At 35.6% G+C, this 25,974-nt stretch overlaps 1 protein-coding gene across 4 annotated transcripts in view; it reads left to right on the forward strand.

The window, feature by feature from the left end:
* LOC106079467 (uncharacterized) overlaps positions 1–25,974 on the forward strand; it is a 176,073-nt gene that overhangs the window by 70,245 nt on the left and 79,854 nt on the right. The gene's annotated exons all lie outside the window — the stretch shown is intronic.

Genomic DNA, 25,974 nt, shown 5'->3' on the forward strand with positions numbered 1-25,974 from the left:
GATCTAGATGATCGCCATCACTATAAACTTTGAACTGATCTAGATGATCGCCATCGCTATAAACTTTGAATTTATCTAGATGCTCGCCATCGCTATAAACTTTGAACTGATCTAGATGCTCGCCATCGCTATAAACTTTGAACTGATCTACATGGTCACCATCGCTTTAAACTTTGAACTGATCTAGATGATCGCCATCGCTATAAACTTTAAATTGATCTAGATGCTCGCCATCGCTATAAACTTTGAATATATCTAGATGATCGCCATCGCTATAAACTTTGAATTGATCTAGATGATCGCCATCACTATAAACTTTGAACTGATCTAGATGCTCGCCATCACTATAAACTTTGAATTGATCTAGATGATCGCCATCACAATAAACTTTGAACTGATCTAGATGCTCGCCATCACAATAAACTTTGAACTGATCTAGATGCTCACCATCACTATAAACTTTGAATTGATCTAGATGATCGCCATCACTATAAACTTTGAACTGATCTAGATGCTCGCCATTACTATAAACTTTGAATTGATCTAGATGATCCCCATCGCTATAAATTTTGAATTGATCTAGATGCTCGCCATCACTATAAACTTTGAATTGTTCTAGATTCTCAACATCGCTATAAACTTTGAACTGATCTAGATGATCGCCATCGCTATAAACTTTGAATTGATCTAGATGATCGCCATCGCTATAAACATTGAATTGATCTAGATGCTTGCCATCGCTATAAACTTTGAATTGATCTAGATGCTCACAATCACTATAAACTTTGAACTGATCTAGATGCTCAACATCACTATAAACTTTGAACTAATCTAGATGCTCAACATCACTATAAACTTTGAACTGATCTAGATGCTCAACATCACTATAAACTTTGAACTGATCTAGATGCTCAACATCACTATAAACTTTGAACTGATCTAGATTCTCAACATCGCTATAAACTTTAAATTGATCTAGATGATCGCCATCGCTATAAACATTGAAATGATCAAGATGCTCACCATCGCTATAAACTTTAAATTTATCTAGATGCTCACCATCGCTATAAACATTGAATTGATCTAGATGATCGCCATCGCTATAAACTTTAAATTGATCTAGATGCTCACCATCGCTATAAACATTGAATTGATCTAGATGATCGCCATCGCTATAAACTTTAAATTGATCTAGATGATCGCCATCGCTATAAACTTTGAATTGATCTAGATGATCGCCATCGCTATAAACATTGAATTGATCTAGATGCTTGCCATCGCTATAAACTTTGAATTGATCTAGATGCTCACAATCACTATAAACTTTGAACTGATCTAGATGCTCAACATCACTATAAACTTTGAACTAATCTAGATGCTCAACATCACTATAAACTTTGAACTGATCTAGATGCTCAACATCACTATAAACTTTGAACTGATCTAGATGCTCAACATCACTATAAACTTTGAACTGATCTAGATTCTCAACATCGCTATAAACTTTAAATTGATCTAGATGATCGCCATCGCTATAAACATTGAAATGATCAAGATGCTCACCATCGCTATAAACTTTAAATTTATCTAGATGCTCACCATCGCTATAAACATTGAATTGATCTAGATGATCGCCATCGCTATAAACTTTAAATTGATCTAGATGCTCACCATCGCTATAAACATTGAATTGATCTAGATGATCGCCATCGCTATAAACTTTAAATTGATCTAGATGATCGCCATCGCTATAAACTTTGAACTGATCTAGATGCTCGCCATCGCTATAAACTTTAAACTGATCTAGATGATCGCCCTCACTATAAACTTTAAATTGATCTAGATAATCGCCATCGCTATAAACTTTGAACTGATCTAGATGATCGCCCTCACTATAAACTTTAAATTAATCTAGATGATCGCCATCGCTATAAACTTTGAACTGATCTAGATGCTCGCCATCGCTATAAACTTTGAATTGATCTAAATAATCGCCATCGCAATAAACTTTGAATTGATCTAGATGATCGCCATCACTATAAACTTTGAATTGATCTAGATGATCTCCATCACTATAAACTTTGAACTGATCTAGATGCTCGCCATCACTATAAACTTTGAACTGAACTGATCTAGATGCTCGCCTTCACTATAAACTTTGAATTGATCTAGATGATCGCCATCACAATAAACTTTGAACTTATCTAGATGCTCGACATCGCTATAAACTTTGAACTGATCAAGATGATCACCATCACAATAAACTTTGAACTGATCTAGATGCTCGCCATCACTATAAACTTTGAATTGATCTAGATGATCGCCATCACAATAAACTTTGAACTGATCTAGATGCTCAACATCACAATAAACTTTGAACTGATCTAGATGCTCAACATCACTATAAACTTTGAACTGATCTAGATGCTCAACATCACTATTAACTTTGAACTGATCTAGATGCTCGCCATCACTATAAACTTTGAATTGATCTAGATGATCGCCATCGCTATAAACTTTGAATTGATCTAGATGATCGCCATCACTATAAACTTTGAACTGATCTAGATGCTCGCCATCACTATAAACTTTGAATTGATCTAGATGATCGCCATCACAATAAACTTTGAACTGATCTAGATGCTCGCCATCACAATAAACTTTGAACTGATCTAGATGCTCACCATCACTATAAACTTTGAATTGATCTAGATGATCGCCATCACTATAAACTTTGAACTGATCTAGATGCTCGCCATTACTATAAACTTTGAATTGATCTAGATGATCCCCATCGCTATAAATTTTGAATTGATCTAGATGCTCGCCATCACTATAAACTTTGAATTGTTCTAGATTCTCAACATCGCTATAAACTTTGAACTGATCTAGATGATCGCCATCGCTATAAACTTTGAATTGATCTAGATGATCGCCATCGCTATAAACATTGAATTGATCTAGATGCTTGCCATCGCTATAAACTTTGAATTGATCTAGATGCTCACAATCACTATAAACTTTGAACTGATCTAGATGCTCAACATCACTATAAACTTTGAACTAATCTAGATGCTCAACATCACTATAAACTTTGAACTGATCTAGATGCTCAACATCACTATAAACTTTGAACTGATCTAGATGCTCAACATCACTATAAACTTTGAACTGATCTAGATTCTCAACATCGCTATAAACTTTAAATTGATCTAGATGATCGCCATCGCTATAAACATTGAAATGATCAAGATGCTCACCATCGCTATAAACTTTAAATTTATCTAGATGCTCACCATCGCTATAAACATTGAATTGATCTAGATGATCGCCATCGCTATAAACTTTAAATTGATCTAGATGCTCACCATCGCTATAAACATTGAATTGATCTAGATGATCGCCATCGCTATAAACTTTAAATTGATCTAGATGATCGCCATCGCTATAAACTTTGAACTGATCTAGATGCTCGCCATCGCTATAAACTTTAAACTGATCTAGATGATCGCCCTCACTATAAACTTTAAATTGATCTAGATAATCGCCATCGCTATAAACTTTGAACTGATCTAGATGATCGCCCTCACTATAAACTTTAAATTAATCTAGATGATCGCCATCGCTATAAACTTTGAACTGATCTAGATGCTCGCCATCGCTATAAACTTTGAATTGATCTAAATAATCGCCATCGCAATAAACTTTGAATTGATCTAGATGATCGCCATCACTATAAACTTTGAATTGATCTAGATGATCTCCATCACTATAAACTTTGAACTGATCTAGATGCTCGCCATCACTATAAACTTTGAACTGAACTGATCTAGATGCTCGCCTTCACTATAAACTTTGAATTGATCTAGATGATCGCCATCACAATAAACTTTGAACTTATCTAGATGCTCGACATCGCTATAAACTTTGAACTGATCAAGATGATCACCATCACTATAAACTTTGAATTGATCTAGATGATCGCCATCACTATAAACTTTGAACTGATCTAGATGATCGCCATTGCTATAAACTTTGAATTTATCTAGATGCTCGCCATCGCTATAAACTTTGAACTGATCTAGATGCTCGCCATCGCTATAAACTTTGAACTGATCTACATGGTCACCATCGCTTTAAACTTTGAACTGATCTAGATGATCGCCATCACTATAAACTTTGAACTGATCTAGATGCTAACATTCACTATAAACTTTGAATTGATCTAGATGATCGCCATCGCTATAAACTTTGAATTGATCTAGATGCTCGCCATCGCTATAAACTTTGAACTGATCTAGATGCTCGCCATCACTATAAACTTTGAACTGATCTAGATGCTCGCCATCACTTTAAACTTTAAACTGATCTAGATGCTCGCCATCACTATAAACTTTGAATTGATCTAGATGATCGCCATCGCTATAAACTTTGAATTGATCTAGATGCTCGCCATCGCTATAAACTTTGAATATATCTAGATGATCGCCATCGCTATAAACTTTGAATTGATCTAGATGATCGCCATCGCTATAAACTTTGAACTGATCTAGATGCTCGCCATCACTATAAACTTTAAATTGATCTAGATGATCGCCATCACAATAAACTTTGAACTGATCTAGATGCTCGCCATCACAATAAACTTTGAACTGATCTAGATGCTCACCATCACTATAAACTTTGAATTGATCTAGATGATCGCCATCACTATAAACTTTGAAATGATCTAGATGCTCGCCATCGCTATAAACTTTGAATTGATCTAGATGCTCGCCTTCGCTATAAACTTTGAATTGATCTAGATGATCGCCATCACTATAAACTTTGAATTGATCTAGATGATCGCCATCGCTATAAACTTTGAATTGATCTAGATGATCGCCATCGCTATAAACTTTGAATTGATATAGATGATCGTAATCGCTATAAACTTTGAATTGATCTAGATGCTCGCCATCACTATAAACTTTGAACTGATCTAGATGCTCGCCATCACTATAAATTTTGAACTGATCAAGATGCTCACCATCACTATAAATTTTGAATTGATCTAGATGATCGCCATCACTATAAACTTTGAACTGATCTAGATTCTCACCATCGCTATAAACTTTGAATTGATCTAGATGATCGCCTTCTCTATAAACTTTGAATTGATCTAGATGATCGCCATCGCTATAAACTTGAATTGATCTAGATGATCGCCATCACTATAAACTTTGAATTGATCTATATGATCGCCATCGTTATAAACTTTGAATTGATCTAGATGCTCGCCATCGCTATAAACATTGAATTGATCTAGATGATCGCCATCGCTATAAACTTTAAATTGATCTAGATGCTTACCATCGCTATAAACATTGAATTGATCTAGATGATCGCCATCGCTATAAACTTTAAATTGATCTAGATGATCGCCATCGCTATAAACTTTGAACTGATCTAGATGCTCGCCATCGCTATAAACTTTGAACTGATCTAGATGATCGCCATCACTATAAACTTTGAACTGATCTAGATTCTCGCCATCGCTATAAACTTTGAACTAATCTAGATGATCGCCATCACTATAAACTTTGAACTGATCTAGATGCTCACCATCGCTTTTAACTTTAAATTGATCTAGATGCTTACCATCGCTAAAAACATTGAATTGAACTAGATGATCGCCATCGTTAAAACTTTAAATTGATCTAGATGCTCACCATCGCTATAAACATTGAATTGATCTAGATGATTGCCATCGCTATAAACTTTAAATTGATCTAGATGATCGCCATCGCTATAAACTTTGAACTGATCTAGATGCTCGCCATCGCTATAAACTTTAAATTGATCTAGATGATCGCCATCGCTATAAACTTTGAACTGATCTAGATGCTCGCCATCACAATAAACTTTGAACTGATCTAGATGCTCACCATCACTATAAACTTTGAATTGATCTAGATGATCGCCATCACTATAAACTTTGAACTGATCTAGATGCTCGCCATCGCTATAAACTTTGAATTGATCTAGATGCTCGCCTTCGCTATAAACTTTGAATTGATCTAGATGATCGCCATCACTATAAACTTTGAATTGATCTAGATGATTGCCATCGTTATAAACTTTGAATTGATCTAGATGATCGCCATCGCTATAAACTTTAAATTGATCTAGATGATCGTAATCGCTATAAACTTTGAATTGATCTAGATGCTCGCCATCACTATAAACTTTGAACTGATCTAGATGCTCGCCATCACTATAAACTTTGAACTGATCAAGATGCTCACCATCACTATAAACTTTGAATTGATCTAGATGATCGCCATCGCTATAAACTTTGAACTGATCTAGATGCTCGCCATCGCTATAAACTTTGAATTGATCTAGATGATCGCCATCGCTATAAACTTTGAATTGATCTAGATGATCGTAATCGCTATAAACTTTGAATTGATCTAGATGCTCGCCATCACTATAAACTTTGAACTGATCTAGATGCTCGCCATCACTATAAACTTTGAACTGATCAAGATGCTCACCATCACTATAAACTTTGAATTGATCTAGATGATCGCCATCACAATAAACTTTGAACTGATCTAGATTCTCACCATCGCTATAAACTTTGAATTGATCTAGATGATCGCCTTCTCTATAAACTTTGAATTGATCTAGATGATCGCCATCGCTATAAACTTGAATTGATCTAGATTATCGCCATCACTATAAACTTTGAATTGATCTAGATGATCGCCATCGTTATAAACTTTGAATTGATCTAGATGCTCGCCATCGCTATAAATATTGAATTGATCTAAATGATCGCCATCGCTATAAACTTTAAATTGATCTAGATGCTTACCATCGCTATAAACATTGAATTCATCTAGATGATCGCCATCGCTATAAACTTTGAACTGATCTAGATGCTCGCCATCGCTATAAACTTTGAACTGATCTAGATGATCGCCATCACTATAATATTTGAACTGATCTAGATGCTCGCCATCGCTATAAACTTTGAACTAATCTAGATGATCGCCATCACTATAAACTTTGAACTGATCTAGATGCTCACCATTGCTTTTAACTTTAAATTGATCTAGATGCTTACCATCGCTAAAAACATTGAATTTAACTAGATGATCGCCATCGCTATAAACTTTAAATTGATCTAGATGCTCACCATCGCTATAAACATTGAATTGATCTAGATGATCGCCATCGCTATAAACTTTAAATTGATCTAGATGATCGCCATCGCTATAAACTTTGAACTGATCTAGATGCTCGCCATCGCTATAAACTTTAAATTGATCTAGATAATCGCCATCGCTATAAACTTTGAACTGATCTAGATGCTCGCCATCACTATAAACTTTGAACTGATCTAGATGCTCGCCATCACTATAAACTTTGAACTGATCTAGATGCTCGCCTTTACTATAAACTTTGAATTGATCTAGATGATCGCCATCACAATAAACTTTGAACTTATCTAGATGCTCGCCATCGCTATAAACTTTGAACTGATCAAGATGATCACCATCACTATAAACTTTGAATTGATCTAGATGATCGCCATCACTTTAAACTTTGAATTGATCTAGATGCTCGCCATCACTATAAACTTTGAATTGATCTAGATGATCGCCATCACAATAAACTTTGAACTGATCTAGATGCTCGCCATCACTATAAACTTTGAATTGATCTAGATGATCGCCATCACAATAAACTTTGAACTGATCTAGATGCTCGCCATCACAATAAACTTTGAACTGATCTAGATGCTCACCATCACTATAAACTTTGAATTGATCTAGATGATCGCCATCACTATAAACTTTGAACTGATCTAGATGATCGCCATCGCTATAAACTTTGAATTTATCTAGATGCTCGCCATCGCTATAAACTTTGAACTGATCTAGATTCTCGCCATCGCTATAAACTTTGAACTGATCTACATGGTCACCATCGCTTTAAACTTTGAACTGATCTAGATGATCGCCATCGCTATAAACTTTAAATTATCTAGATGCTCGCCATCGCTATAAACTTTGAATATATCTAGATGATCGCCATCGCTATAAACTTTGAATTGATCTAGATGATCGCCATCACTATAAACTTTGAACTGATCTAGATGCTCGCCATCACTATAAACTTTGAATTGATCTAGATGATCGCCATCACAATAAACTTTGAACTGATCTAGATGCTCGCCATCACAATAAACTTTGAACTGATCTAGATGCTCACCATCACTATAAACTTTGAATTGATCTAGATGATCGCCATCACTATAAACTTTGAACTGATCTAGATGCTCGCCATTACTATAAACTTTGAATTGATCTAGATGATCCCCATCGCTATAAATTTTGAATTGATCTAGATGCTCGCCATCACTATAAACTTTGAATTGTTCTAGATTCTCAACATCGCTATAAACTTTGAACTGATCTAGATGATCGCCATCGCTATAAACTTTGAATTGATCTAGATGATCGCCATCGCTATAAACATTGAATTGATCTAGATGCTCGCCATCGCTATAAACTTTGAATTGATCTAGATGCTCACAATCACTATAAACTTTGAACTGATCTAGATGCTCAACATCACTATAAACTTTGAACTAATCTAGATGCTCAACATCACTATAAACTTTGAACTGATCTAGATGCTCAACATCACTATAAACTTTGAACTGATCTAGATGCTCAACATCACTATAAACTTTGAACTGATCTAGATTCTCAACATCGCTATAAACTTTAAATTGATCTAGATGATCGCCATCGCTATAAACATTGAAATGATCAAGATGCTCACCATCGCTATAAACTTTAAATTTATCTAGATGCTCACCATCGCTATAAACATTGAATTGATCTAGATGATCGCCATCGCTATAAACTTTAAATTGATCTAGATGCTCACCATCGCTATAAACATTGAATTGATCTAGATGATCGCCATCGCTATAAACTTTAAATTGATCTAGATGATCGCCATCGCTATAAACTTTGAACTGATCTAGATGCTCGCCATCGCTATAAACTTTAAACTGATCTAGATGATCGCCCTCACTATAAACTTTAAATTGATCTAGATAATCGCCATCGCTATAAACTTTGAACTGATCTAGATGATCGCCCTCACTATAAACTTTAAATTAATCTAGATGATCGCCATCGCTATAAACTTTGAACTGATCTAGATGCTCGCCATCGCTATAAACTTTGAATTGATCTAAATAATCGCCATCGCAATAAACTTTGAATTGATCTAGATGATCGCCATCACTATAAACTTTGAATTGATCTAGATGATCTCCATCACTATAAACTTTGAACTGATCTAGATGCTCGCCATCACTATAAACTTTGAACTGAACTGATCTAGATGCTCGCCTTCACTATAAACTTTGAATTGATCTAGATGATCGCCATCACAATAAACTTTGAACTTATCTAGATGCTCGACATCGCTATAAACTTTGAACTGATCAAGATGATCACCATCACTATAAACTTTGAATTGATCTAGATGATCGCCATCACTATAAACTTTGAACTGATCTAGATGATCGCCATTGCTATAAACTTTGAATTTATCTAGATGCTCGCCATCGCTATAAACTTTGAACTGATCTAGATGCTCGCCATCGCTATAAACTTTGAACTGATCTACATGGTCACCATCGCTTTAAACTTTGAACTGATCTAGATGATCGCCATCACTATAAACTTTGAACTGATCTAGATGCTAACATTCACTATAAACTTTGAATTGATCTAGATGATCGCCATCGCTATAAACTTTGAATTGATCTAGATGCTCGCCATCGCTATAAACTTTGAACTGATCTAGATGCTCGCCATCACTATAAACTTTGAACTGATCTAGATGCTCGCCATCACTTTAAACTTTAAACTGATCTAGATGCTCGCCATCACTATAAACTTTGAATTGATCTAGATGATCGCCATCGCTATAAACTTTGAATTGATCTAGATGCTCGCCATCGCTATAAACTTTGAATATATCTAGATGATCGCCATCGCTATAAACTTTGAATTGATCTAGATGATCGCCATCGCTATAAACTTTGAACTGATCTAGATGCTCGCCATCACTATAAACTTTAAATTGATCTAGATGATCGCCATCACAATAAACTTTGAACTGATCTAGATGCTCGCCATCACAATAAACTTTGAACTGATCTAGATGCTCACCATCACTATAAACTTTGAATTGATCTAGATGATCGCCATCACTATAAACTTTGAAATGATCTAGATGCTCGCCATCGCTATAAACTTTGAATTGATCTAGATGCTCGCCTTCGCTATAAACTTTGAATTGATCTAGATGATCGCCATCACTATAAACTTTGAATTGATCTAGATGATCGCCATCGCTATAAACTTTGAATTGATCTAGATGATCGCCATCGCTATAAACTTTGAATTGATATAGATGATCGTAATCGCTATAAACTTTGAATTGATCTAGATGCTCGCCATCACTATAAACTTTGAACTGATCTAGATGCTCGCCATCACTATAAATTTTGAACTGATCAAGATGCTCACCATCACTATAAATTTTGAATTGATCTAGATGATCGCCATCACTATAAACTTTGAACTGATCTAGATTCTCACCATCGCTATAAACTTTGAATTGATCTAGATGATCGCCTTCTCTATAAACTTTGAATTGATCTAGATGATCGCCATCGCTATAAACTTGAATTGATCTAGATGATCGCCATCACTATAAACTTTGAATTGATCTATATGATCGCCATCGTTATAAACTTTGAATTGATCTAGATGCTCGCCATCGCTATAAACATTGAATTGATCTAGATGATCGCCATCGCTATAAACTTTAAATTGATCTAGATGCTTACCATCGCTATAAACATTGAATTGATCTAGATGATCGCCATCGCTATAAACTTTAAATTGATCTAGATGATCGCCATCGCTATAAACTTTGAACTGATCTAGATGCTCGCCATCGCTATAAACTTTGAACTGATCTAGATGATCGCCATCACTATAAACTTTGAACTGATCTAGATTCTCGCCATCGCTATAAACTTTGAACTAATCTAGATGATCGCCATCACTATAAACTTTGAACTGATCTAGATGCTCACCATCGCTTTTAACTTTAAATTGATCTAGATGCTTACCATCGCTAAAAACATTGAATTGAACTAGATGATCGCCATCGTTAAAACTTTAAATTGATCTAGATGCTCACCATCGCTATAAACATTGAATTGATCTAGATGATTGCCATCGCTATAAACTTTAAATTGATCTAGATGATCGCCATCGCTATAAACTTTGAACTGATCTAGATGCTCGCCATCGCTATAAACTTTAAATTGATCTAGATGATCGCCATCGCTATAAACTTTGAACTGATCTAGATGCTCGCCATCACAATAAACTTTGAACTGATCTAGATGCTCACCATCACTATAAACTTTGAATTGATCTAGATGATCGCCATCACTATAAACTTTGAACTGATCTAGATGCTCGCCATCGCTATAAACTTTGAATTGATCTAGATGCTCGCCTTCGCTATAAACTTTGAATTGATCTAGATGATCGCCATCACTATAAACTTTGAATTGATCTAGATGATTGCCATAGCTATAAACTTTGAATTGATCTAGATGATCGCCATCGCTATAAACTTTAAATTGATCTAGATGATCGTAATCGCTATAAACTTTGAATTGATCTAGATGCTCGCCATCACTATAAACTTTGAACTGATCTAGATGCTCGCCATCACTATAAACTTTGAACTGATCAAGATGCTCACCATCACTATAAACTTTGAATTGATCTAGATGATCGCCATCACTATAAACTTTGAACTGATCTAGATTCTCACCATCGCTATAAACTTTGAATTGATCTAGATGATCGCCTTCTCTATAAACTTTGAATTGATCTAGATGATCGCCATCGCTATAAACTTGAATTGATCTAGATGATCGCCATCACTATAAACTTTGAATTGATCTAGATGATCGCCATCGTTATAAACTTTGAATTGATCTAGATGCTCGCCATCGCTATAAACATTGAATTGATCTAGATGATCGCCATCGCTATAAACTTTAAATTGATCTAGATGCTTACCATCGCTATAAACATTGAATTGATCTAGATGATCGCCATCGCTATAAACTTTAAATTGATCTAGATGATCGCCATCGCTATAAACTTTGAACTGATCTAGATGCTCGCCATCGCTATAAACTTTGAACTGATCTAGATGATCGCCATCACTATAAACTTTGAACTGATCTAGATGCTCGCCATCGCTATAAACTTTGAACTAATCTAGATGATCGCCATCACTATAAACTTTGAACTGATCTAGATGCTCACCATCGCTTTTAACTTTAAATTGATCTAGATGCTTACCATCGCTAAAAACATTGAATTGAACTAGATGATCGCCATCGTTAAAACTTTAAATTGATCTAGATGCTCACCATCGCTATAAACATTGAATTGATCTAGATGATTGCCATCGCTATAAACTTTAAATTGATCTAGATGATCGCCATCGCTATAAACTTTGAACTGATCTAGATGCTCGCCATCGCTATAAACTTTAAATTGATCTAGATGATCGCCATCGCTATAAACTTTGAACTGATCTAGATGCTCGCCATCACAATAAACTTTGAACTGATCTAGATGCTCACCATCACTATAAACTTTGAATTGATCTAGATGATCGCCATCACTATAAACTTTGAACTGATCTAGATGCTCGCCATCGCTATAAACTTTGAATTGATCTAGATGCTCGCCTTCGCTATAAACTTTGAATTGATCTAGATGATCGCCATCACTATAAACTTTGAATTGATCTAGATGATCGCCATCGCTATAAACTTTGAATTGATCTAGATGATCGCCATTGCTATAAACTTTGAATTGATCTAGATGATCGTAATCGCTATAAACTTTGAATTGATCTAGATGCTCGCCATCACTATAAACTTTGAACTGATCTAGATGCTCGCCATCACTATAAACTTTGAACTGATCAAGATGCTCACCATCACTATAAACTTTGAATTGATCTAGATGATCGCCATCACTATAAACTTTGAACTGATCTAGATTCTCACCATCGCTATAAACTTTGAATTGATCTAGATGATCGCCTTCTCTATAAACTTTGAATTGATCTAGATGATCGCCATCGCTATAAACTTGAATTGATCTAGATGATCGCCATCACTATAAACTTTGAATTGATCTAGATGATCGCCATCGTTATAAACTTTGAATTGATCTAGATGCTCGCCATCGCTATAAACATTGAATTGATCTAGATGATCGCCATCGCTATAAACTTTAAATTGATCTAGATGCTTACCATCGCTATAAACATTGAATTGATCTAGATGATCGCCATCGCTATAAACTTTAAATTGATCTAGATGATCGCCATCGCTATAAACTTTGAACTGATCTAGATGCTCGCCATCGCTATAAACTTTGAACTGATCTAGATGATCGCCATCACTATAAACTTTGAACTGATCTAGATGCTCGCCATCGCTATAAACTTTGAACTAATCTAGATGCTCGCCATCACTATAAACTTTGAACTGATCTAGATGCTCACCATCGCTTTTAACTTTAAATTGATCTAGATGCTTACCATCGCTAAAAACATTGAATTGAACTAGATGATCGCCATCGCTATAAACTTTGAACTGATCTAGATGCTCGCCATCACTATAAACTTTGAACTGATCTAGATGCTCGCCATCACTTTAAACTTTGAACTGATCTAGATGCTCGCCATCACTATAAACTTTGAATTGATCTAGATGATCGCCATCGCTATAAACTTTGAATTGATCTAGATGCTCGCCATCGCTATAAACTTTGAATATATCTAGATGATCGCCATCGCTATAAACTTTGAATTGATCTAGATGATCGCCATCGCTATAAACTTTGAACTGATCTAGATGCTCGCCATCACTATAAACTTTGAACTGATCTAGATGCTCGCCATCACTATAAACTTTGAATTGATCTAGATGATCGCCATCACAATAAACTTTGAACTGATCTAGATGCTCGCCATCACAATAAACTTTGAACTGATCTAGATGCTCACCATCACTATAAACTTTGAATTGATCTAGATGATCGCCATCACTATAAACTTTGAACTGATCTAGATGCTCGCCATCGCTATAAACTTTGAATTGATCTAGATGCTCGCCTTCGCTATAAACTTTGAATTGATCTAGATGATCGCCATCACTATAAACTTTGAATTGATCTAGATGATCGCCATCGCTATAAACTTTGAATTGATCTAGATGATCGCCATCGCTATAAACTTTGAATTGATATAGATGATCGTAATCGCTATAAACTTTGAATTGATCTAGATGCTCGCCATCACTATAAACTTTGAACTGATCTAGATGCTCGCCATCACTATAAACTTTGAACTGATCAAGATGCTCACCATCACTATAAACTTTGAATTGATCTAGATGATCGCCATCACTATAAACTTTGAACTGATCTAGATTCTCACCATCGCTATAAACTTTGAATTGATCTAGATGATCGCCTTCTCTATAAACTTTGAATTGATCTAGATGATCGCCATTGCTATAAACTTTAAATTGATCTAGATGATCGCCATCGCTATAAACTTTAAATTGATCTAGATGATCGCCATCGCTATAAACTTTGAACTGATCTAGATGCTCGCCATCGCTATAAACTTTGAACTGATCTAGATGATCGCCATCACTATAAACTTTGAACTGATCTAGATGCTCGCCATCGCTATAAACTTTGAACTAATCTAGATGATCGCCATCACTATAAACTTTGAACTGATCTAGATGCTCACCATCGCTTTTAACTTTAAATTGATCTAGATGCTTACCATCGCTAAAAACATTGAATTGAACTAGATGATCGCCATCGCTATAAACTTTAAATTGATCTAGATGCTCACCATCGCTATAAACATTGAATTGATCTAGATGATTGCCATCGCTATAAACTTTAAATTGATCTAGATGATCGCCATCGCTATAAACTTTGAACTGATCTAGATGCTCGCCATCGCTATAAACTTTAAATTGATCTAGATGATCGCCATCGCTATAAACTTTGAACTGATCTAGATGCTCACCATCACTATAAACTTTGAATTGATCTAGATGATCGCCATCACTATAAACTTTGACTTGATCTAGATGCTCGCCATCGCTATAAACTTTGAATTGATCTAGATGCTCGCCTTCGCTATAAACTTTCAATTGATCTAGATGATCGCCATCACTATAAACTTTGAATTGATCTAGATGATCGCCATCGCTATAAACTTTGAATTGATCTAGATGATCGCCATCGCTATAAACTTTGAATTGATCTAGATGATCGTAATCGCTATAAACTTTGAATTGATCTAGATGCTCGCCATCACTATAAACTTTGAACTGATCTAGATGCTCGCCATCACTATAAACTTTGAACTGATTAAGATGCTCACCATCACTATAAACTTTGAATTGATCTAGATGATCGCCATCACTATAAACTTTGAACTGATCTAGATTCTCACCATCGCTATAAACTTTGAATTGATCTAGATGCTCACCATCGCTTTTAACTTTAAATTGATCTAGATGCTTACCATCGCTAAAAACATTGAATTGAACTAGATGATCGCCATCGCTATAAACTTTAAATTGATCTAGATGCTCACCATCGCTATAAACATTGAATTGATCTAGATGATTGCCATCGCTATAAACTTTAAATTGATCTAGATGATCGCCATCGCTATAAACTTTAAATTGATCTAGATGATCGCCATCGCTATAAACTTTGAACTGATCTAGATGCTCGCCATCGCTATAAACTTTGAACTGATCTAGATGATCGCCATCACTATAAACTTTGAACTGATCTAGATGCTCGCCATCGCTATAAACTTTGAACTAATCTAGATGATCGCCATCACTATAAACTTTGAACTGATCTAGATGCTCACCATCGCTTTTAACTTTAAATTGATCTAGATGCTTACCATCGCTAAAAACATTGAATTGAACTAGATGATCGCCATCGCTATAAACTTTAAATTGATCTAGATGCTCACCATCGCTATAAACATTGAATTGATCTAGATGATTGCCATCGCTATAAACTTTAAATTGATCTAGATGATCGCCATCGCTATAAACTTTGAACTGATCTAGATGCTCGCCATCGCTATAAACTTTAAATTGATCTAGATGATCGCCATCGCTATAAACTTTGAACTGATCTAGATGCTCACCATCACTATAAACTTTGAATTGATCTAGATGATCGCCATCACTATAAACTTTGACTTGATCTAGATGCTCGCCATCGCTATAAACTTTGAATTGATCTAGATGCTCGCCTTCGCTATAAACTTTGAATTGATCTAGATGATCGCCATCACTATAAACTTTGAATTGATCTAGATGATCGCCATCGCTATAAACTTTGAATTGATCTAGATGATCGCCATCGCTATAAACTTTGAATTGATCTAGATGATCGTAATCGCTATAAACTTTGAATTGATCTAGATGCTCGCCATCACTATAAACTTTGAACTGATCTAGATGCTCGCCATCACTATAAACTTTGAACTGATCAAGATGCTCACCATCACTATAAACTTTGAATTGATCTAGATGATCGCCATCACTATAAACTTTGAACTGATCTAGATTCTCACCATCGCTATAAACTTTGAATTGATCTAGATGATCGCCTTCTCTATAAACTTTGAATTGATCTAGATGATCGCCATCGCTATAAACTTGAATTGATCTAGATGATCGCCATCACTATAAACTTTGAATTGATCTAGATGATCGCCATCGTTATAAACTTTGAATTGATCTAGATGCTCGCCATCGCTATAAACATTGAATTGATCTAGATGATCGCCATCGCTATAAACTTTAAATTGATCTAGATGCTTACCATCGCTATAAACATTGAATTGATCTAGATGATCGCCATCGCTATAAACTTTAAATTGATCTAGATGATCGCCATCGCTATAAACTTTGAACTGATCTAGATGCTCGCCATTGCTATAAACTTTGAACTGATCTAGATGATCGCCATCACTATAAACTTTGAACTGATCTAGATGCTCGCCATCGCTATAAACTTTGAACTAATCTAGATGATCGCCATCACTATAAACTTTGAACTGATCTAGATGCTCACCATCGCTTTTAACTTTAAATTGATCTAGATGCTTACCATCGCTAAAAACATTGAATTGAACTAGATGATCGCCATCGCTATAAACTTTAAATTGATCTAGATGCTCACCATCGCTATAAACATTGAATTGATCTAGATGATCGCCATCGCTATAAACTTTAAATTGATCTAGATGATCGCCATCGCTATAAACTTTGAACTGATCTAGATGCTCGCCATCGCTATAAACTTTAAATTGATCTAGATATTCGCCATCGCTATAAACTTTGAACTGATCTAGATGCTCGCCATCACTATAAACTTTGAACTGATCTAGATGCTCGCCATCACTATAAACTTTGAACTGATCTAGATGCTCGCCTTCACTATAAACTTTGAATTGATCTAGATGATCGCCATCACAATAAACTTTGAACTTATCTAGATGCTCGCCATCGCTATAAACTTTGAACTGATCAAGATGATCACCATCACTATAAACTTTGAATTGATCTAGATGATCGCCATCACTATAAACTTTGAACTGATCTAGATGCTCGCCATCGCTATAAACTTTGAATTGATCTAGATGATCGCCATCGCTATAAACTTTGAACTGATCTAGATGCTCGCCATCGCTATAAACTTTGAACTGATCTAGATGATCGCCATCACTATAAACTTTGAATTGATCTAGATGATCGCCTTCTCTATAAACTTTGAATTGATCTAGATGATCGCCATTGCTATAAACTTGAATTGATCTAGATGATCGCCATCACTATAAACTTTGAATTGATCTAGATGATCGCCATCGTTATAAACTTTGAATTGATCTAGATGCTCGCCATCGCTATAAACATTGAATTGATCTAGATGATCGCCATCGCTATAAACTTTAAATTGATCTAGATGCTTACCATCGCTATAAACATTGAATTGATCTAGATGATCGCCATCGCTATAAACTTTAAATTGATCTAGATGATCGCCATCGCTATAAACTTTGAACTGATCTAGATGCTCGCCATCGCTATAAACTTTGAACTGATCTAGATGATCGCCATCACTATAAACTTTGTACTGATCTAGATGCTCGCCATCGCTATAAATTTTGAACTAATCTAGATGATCGCCATCACTATAAACTTTGAACTGATCTAGATGCTCACCATCGCTTTTAACTTTAAATTGATCTAGATGCTTACCATCGCTAAAAACATTGAATTGAACTAGATGATCGCCATCGCTATAAACTTTAAATTGATCTAGATGCTCACCATCGCTATAAACATTGAATTGATCTAGATGATCGCCATCGCTATAAACTTTAAATTGATCTAGATGATCGCCATCGCTATAAACTTTGAACTGATCTAGATGCTCGCCATCGCTATAAACTTTAAATTGATCTAGATATTCGCCATCGCTATAAACTTTGAACTGATCTAGATGCTCGCCATCACTATAAACTTTGAACTGATCTAGATGCTCGCCATCACTATAAACTTTGAACTGATCTAGATGCTCGCCTTCACTATAAACTTTGAATTGATCTAGATGATCGCCATCACAATAAACTTTGAACTTATCTAGATGCTCGCCATCGCTATAAACTTTGAACTGATCAAGATGATCACCATCACTATAAACTTTGAATTGATCTAGATGATCGCCATCACTATAAACTTTGAACTGATCTAGATGCTCGCCATCGCTATAAACTTTGAATTGATCTAGATGATCGCCATCGCTATAAACTTTGAACTGATCTAGATGCTCGCCATCGCTATAAACTTTGAACTGATCTAGATGATCGCCATCACTATAAACTTTGAATTGATCTAGATGATCGCCTTCTCTATAAACTTTGAATTGATCTAGATGATCGCCATTGCTATAAACTTGAATTGATCTAGATGATCGCCATCACTATAAACTTTGAATTGATCTAGATGATCGCCATCGTTATAAACTTTGAATTGATTCAGATGCTCGCCATCGCTATAAACATTGAATTGATCTAGATGATCGCCATCGCTATAAACTTTAAATTGATCTAGATGCTTACCATCGCTATAAACATTGAATTGATCTAGATGATCGCCATCGCTATAAACTTTAAATTGATCTAGATGATCGCCATCGCTATAAACTTTGAACTGATCTAGATGCTCGCCATCGCTATAAACTTTGAACTGATCTAGATGATCGCCATCACTATAAACTTTGTACTGATCTAGATGCTCGCCATCGCTATAAATTTTGAACTAATCTAGATGATCGCCATCACTATAAACTTTGAACTGATCTAGATGCTCACCATCGCTTTTAACTTTAAATTGATCTAGATGCTTACCATCGCTAAAAACATTGAATTGAACTAGATGATCGCCATCGCTATAAACTTTAAATTGATCTAGATGCTCACCATCGCTATAAACATTGAATTGATCTAGATGATTGCCATCGCTATAAACTTTAAATTGATCTAGATGATCGCCATCGCTATAAACTTTGAACTGATCTAGATGCTCGCCATCGCTATAAACTTTAAATTGATCTAGATGATCGCCATCGCTATAAACTTTGAACTGATCTAGATGCTCACCATCACTATAAACTTTGAATTGATCTAGATGATCGCCATCACTATAAACTTTGACTTGATCTAGATGCTCGCCATCGCTATAAACTTTGAATTGATCTAGATGCTCGCCTTCGCTATAAACTTTGAATTGATCTAGATGATCGCCATCACTATAAACTTTGAATTGATCTAGATGATCGCCATCGCTATAAACTTTGAATTGATCTAGATGATCGCCATCGCTATAAACTTTGAATTGATCTAGATGATCGTAATCGCTATAAACTTTGAATTGATCTAGATGCTCGCCATCACTATAAACTTTGAACTGATCTAGATGCTCGCCATCACTATAAACTTTGAACTGATTAAGATGCTCACCATCACTATAAACTTTGAATTGATCTAGATGATCGCCATCACTATAAACTTTGAACTGATCTAGATTCTCACCATCGCTATAAACTTTGAATTGATCTAGATGATCGCCTTCTCTATAAACTTTGAATTGATCTAGATGATCGCCATCGCTATAAACTTGAATTGATCTAGATGATCGCCATCACTATAAACTTTGAATTGATCTAGATGATCGCCATCGTTATAAACTTTGAATTGATCTAGATGCTCGCCATCGCTATAAACATTGAATTGATCTAGATGATCGCCATCGCTATAAACTTTAAATTGATCTAGATGATCGCCATCGCTATAAACTTTGAACTGATCTAGATGCTCGCCATCGCTATAAACTTTGAACTGATCTAGATGATCGCCATCACTATAAACTTTGAACTGATCTAGATGCTCGCCATCGCTATAAACTTTGAACTAATCTAGATGATCGCCATCACTATAAACTTTGAACTGATCTAGATGCTCACCATCGCTTTTAACTTTAAATTGATCTAGATGCTTACCATCGCTAAAAACATTGAATTGAACTAGATGATCGCCATCGCTATAAACTTTAAATTGATCTAGATGCTCACCATCGCTATAAACATTGAATTGATCTAGATGATTGCCATCGCTATAAACTTTAAATTGATCTAGATGATCGCCATCTCTAAACTTTGAACTGATCTAGATGCTCGCCATCGCTATAAACTTTAAATTGATCTAGATGATCGCCATCGCTATAAACTTTGAACTGATCTAGATGCTCACCATCACTATAAACTTTGAATTGATCTAGATGATCGCCATCACTATAAACTTTGACTTGATCTAGATGCTCGCCATCGCTATAAACTTTGAATTGATCTAGATGCTCGCCTTCGCTATAAACTTTGAATTGATCTAGATGATCGCCATCACTATAAATTTGAATTGATCTAGATGATCGCCATCGCTATAAACTTTGAATTGATCTAGATGATCGCCATCGCTATAAACTTTGAATTGATCTAGATGATCGTAATCGCTATAAACTTTGAATTGATCTAGATGCTCGCCATCACTATAAACTTTGAACTGATCTAGATGCTCGCCATCACTATAAACTTTGAACTGATCAAGATGCTCACCATCACTATAAACTTTGAATTGATCTAGATGATCGCCATCACTATAAACTTTGAACTGATCTAGATTCTCACCATCGCTATAAACTTTGAATTGATCTAGATGATCGCCTTCTCTATAAACTTTGAATTGATCTAGATGATCGCCATCGCTATAAACTTGAATTGATCTAGATGATCGCCATCACTATAAACTTTGAATTGATCTAGATGATCGCCATCGTTATAAACTTTGAATTGATCTAGATGCTCGCCATCGCTATAAACATTGAATTGATCTAGATGATCGCCATCGCTATAAACTTTAAATTGATCTAGATGATCGCCATCGCTATAAACTTTGAACTGATCTAGATGCTCGCCATCGCTATAAACTTTGAACTGATCTAGATGATCGCCATCACTATAAACTTTGAACTGATCTAGATGCTCGCCATCGCTATAAACTTTGAACTAATCTAGATGATCGCCATCACTATAAACTTTGAACTGATCTAGATGCTCACCATCGCTTTTAACTTTAAATTGATCTAGATGCTTACCATCGCTAAAAACATTGAATTGAACTAGATGATCGCCATCGCTATAAACTTTAAATTGATCTAGATGCTCACCATCGCTATAAACATTGAATTGATCTAGATGATTGCCATCGCTATAAACTTTAAATTGATCTAGATAATCGCCATCGCTATAAACTTTGAACTGATCTAGATGCTCGCCATCGCTATAAACTTTAAATTGATCTAGATGATCGCCATCGCTATAAACTTTGAACTGATCTAGATGCTCACCATCACTATAAACTTTGAATTGATCTAGATGATCGCCATCACTATAAACTTTGACTTGATCTAGATGCTCGCCATCGCTATAAACTTTGAATTGATCTAGATGCTCGCCTTCGCTATAAACTTTGAATTGATCTAGATGATCGCCATCACTATAAACTTTGAATTGATCTAGATGATCGCCATCGCTATAAACTTTGAATTGATCTAGATGATCGCCATCGCTATAAACTTTGAATTGATCTAGATGATCGTAATCGCTATAAACTTTGAATTGATCTAGATGCTCGCCATCACTATAAACTTTGAACTGATCTAGATGCTCGCCATCACTATAAACTTTGAACTGATCAAGATGCTCACCATCACTATAAACTTTGAATTGATCTAGATGATCGCCATCACTATAAACTTTGAACTGATCTAGATTCTCACCATCGCTATAAACTTTGAATTGATCTAGATGATCGCCTTCTCTATAAACTTTGAATTGATCTAGATGATCGCCATCGCTATAAACTTGAATTGATCTAGATGATCGCCATCACTATAAACTTTGAATTGATCTAGATGATCGCCATCGTTATAAACTTTGAATTGATCTAGATGCTCGCCATCGCTATAAACATTGAATTGATCTAGATGATCGCCATCGCTATAAACTTTAAATTGATCTAGATGCTTACCATCGCTATAAACATTGAATTGATCTAGATGATCGCCATCGCTATAAACTTTAAATTGATCTAGATGATCGCCATCGCTATAAACTTTGAACTGATCTAGATGCTCGCCATCGCTATAAACTTTGAACTGATCTAGATGATCGCCATCACTATAAACTTTGAACTGATCTAGATGCTCGCCATCGCTATAAACTTTGAACTAATCTAGATGATCGCCATCACTATAAACTTTTAACTGATCTAGATGCTCACCATCGCTTTTAACTTTAAATTGATCTAGATGCTTACCATCGCTAAAAACATTGAATTGAACTAGATGATCGCCATCGCTATAAACTTTAAATTGATCTAGATGCTCACCATCGCTATAAACATTGAATTGATCTAGATGATCGCCATCGCTATAAACTTTAAATTGATCTAGATGATCGCCATCGCTATAAACTTTGAACTGATCTAGATGCTCGCCATCGCTATAAACTTTAAATTGATCTAGATATTCGCCATCGCTATAAACTTTGAACTGATCTAGATGCTCGCCATCACTATAAACTTTGAACTGATCTAGATGCTCGCCATCACTATAAACTTTGAACTGATCTAGATGCTCGCCTTCACTATAAACTTTGAATTGATCTAGATGATCGCCATCACAATAAACTTTGAACTTATCTAGATGCTCGCCATCGCTATAAACTTTGAACTGATCAAGATGATCACCATCACTATAAACTTTGAATTGATCTAGATGATCGCCATCACTATAAACTTTGAACTGATCTAGATGCTCGCCATCGCTATAAACTTTGAATTGATCTAGATGATCGCCATCGCTATAAACTTTGAACTGATCTAGATGCTCGCCATCGCTATAAACTTTGAACTGATCTAGATGATCGCCATCACTATAAACTTTGAATTGATCTAGATGATCGCCTTCTCTATAAACTTTGAATTGATCTAGATGATCGCCATTGCTATAAACTTGAATTGATCTAGATGATCGCCATCACTATAAACTTTGAATTGATCTAGATGATCGCCATCGTTATAAACTTTGAATTGATCTAGATGCTCGCCATCGCTATAAACATTGAATTGATCTAGATGATCGCCATCGCTATAAACTTTAAATTGATCTAGATGCTTACCATCGCTATAAACATTGAATTGATCTAGATGATCGCCATCGCTATAAACTTTAAATTGATCTAGATGATCGCCATCGCTATAAACTTTGAACTGATCTAGATGCTCGCCATCGCTATAAACTTTGAACTGATCTAGATGATCGCCATCACTATAAACTTTGTACTGATCTAGATGCTCGCCATCGCTATAAATTTTGAACTAATCTAGATGATCGCCATCACTATAAACTTTGAACTGATCTAGATGCTCACCATCGCTTTTAACTTTAAATTGATCTAGATGCTTACCATCGCTAAAAACATTGAATTGAACTAGATGATCGCCATCGCTATAAACTTTAAATTGATCTAGATGCTCACCATCGCTATAAACATTGAATTGATCTAGATGATCGCCATCGCTATAAACTTTAAATTGATCTAGATGATCGCCATCGCTATAAACTTTGAACTGATCTAGATGCTCGCCATCGCTATAAACTTTAAATTGATCTAGATATTCGCCATCGCTATAAACTTTGAACTGATCTAGATGCTCGCCATCACTATAAACTTTGAACTGATCTAGATGCTCGCCATCACTATAAACTTTGAACTGATCTAGATGCTCGCCTTCACTATAAACTTTGAATTGATCTAGATGATCGCCATCACAATAAACTTTGAACTTATCTAGATGCTCGCCATCGCTATAAACTTTGAACTGATCAAGATGATCACCATCACTATAAACTTTGAATTGATCTAGATGATCGCCATCACTATAAACTTTGAACTGATCTAGATGCTCGCCATCGCTATAAACTTTGAATTGATCTAGATGATCGCCATCGCTATAAACTTTGAACTGATCTAGATGCTCGCCATCGCTATAAACTTTGAACTGATCTAGATGATCGCCATCACTATAAACTTTGAATTGATCTAGATGATCGCCTTCTCTATAAACTTTGAATTGATCTAGATGATCGCCATTGCTATAAACTTGAATTGATCTAGATGATCGCCATCACTATAAACTTTGAATTGATCTAGATGATCGCCATCGTTATAAACTTTGAATTGATCTAGATGCTCGCCATCGCTATAAACATTGAATTGATCTAGATGATCGCCATCGCTATAAACTTTAAATTGATCTAGATGCTTACCATCGCTATAAACATTGAATTGATCTAGATGATCGCCATCGCTATAAACTTTAAATTGATCTAGATGATCGCCATCGCTATAAACTTTGAACTGATCTAGATGCTCGCCATCGCTATAAACTTTGAACTGATCTAGATGATCGCCATCACTATAAACTTTGTACTGATCTAGATGCTCGCCATCGCTATAAATTTTGAACTAATCTAGATGATCGCCATCACTATAAACTTTGAACTGATCTAGATGCTCACCATCGCTTTTAACTTTAAATTGATCTAGATGCTTACCATCGCTAAAAACATTGAATTGAACTAGATGATCGCCATCGCTATAAACTTTAAATTGATCTAGATGCTCACCATCGCTATAAACATTGAATTGATCTAGATGATTGCCATCGCTATAAACTTTAAATTGATCTAGATGATCGCCATCGCTATAAACTTTGAACTGATCTAGATGCTCGCCATCGCTATAAACTTTAAATTGATCTAGATGATCGCCATCGCTATAAACTTTGAACTGATCTAGATGCTCACCATCACTATAAACTTTGAATTGATCTAGATGATCGCCATCGCTATAAACTTTGAATTGATCTAGATGCTCGCCATCGCTATAAACTTTGAATTGATCTAGATGCTCGCCTTCGCTATAAACTTTGAATTGATCTAGATGATCGCCATCACTATAAACTTTGAATTGATCTAGATGATCGCCATCGCTATAAACTTTGAATTGATCTAGATGATCGCCATCGCTA

The sequence above is a fragment of the Biomphalaria glabrata genome, chromosome 4 (genome assembly GCF_947242115.1).
Source record: "Biomphalaria glabrata chromosome 4, xgBioGlab47.1, whole genome shotgun sequence".
Lineage (NCBI taxonomy): Eukaryota > Metazoa > Mollusca > Gastropoda > Planorbidae > Biomphalaria > Biomphalaria glabrata.